Genomic DNA, 272 nt, shown 5'->3' on the forward strand with positions numbered 1-272 from the left:
GTCACAACAAGATTACACAAATTTCAGAATAAACTGAATATTGCCAACACTCAATATTTTTCATAAAGGCTCCATAAGATCACACGGAAGGCATGAAAACCTCAATCACTGTTTGTAACGGCAGTGCATTTCTCTATTTCATGTTAGATCTAGAACGTTACATTCAAACTTTAAGAGAGAAAAGGCTAATTTTGAAAAATGGGGTTTTGCCTTGTGCTTCACTATTGGTACCTACCGACGCAGATATTCCATTTTGCAGTACTTTTCTCATT

This window comes from Penaeus monodon, chromosome 30 (genome assembly GCF_015228065.2).
Source record: "Penaeus monodon isolate SGIC_2016 chromosome 30, NSTDA_Pmon_1, whole genome shotgun sequence".
Classification (NCBI taxonomy): Eukaryota; Metazoa; Arthropoda; class Malacostraca; order Decapoda; family Penaeidae; genus Penaeus; species Penaeus monodon.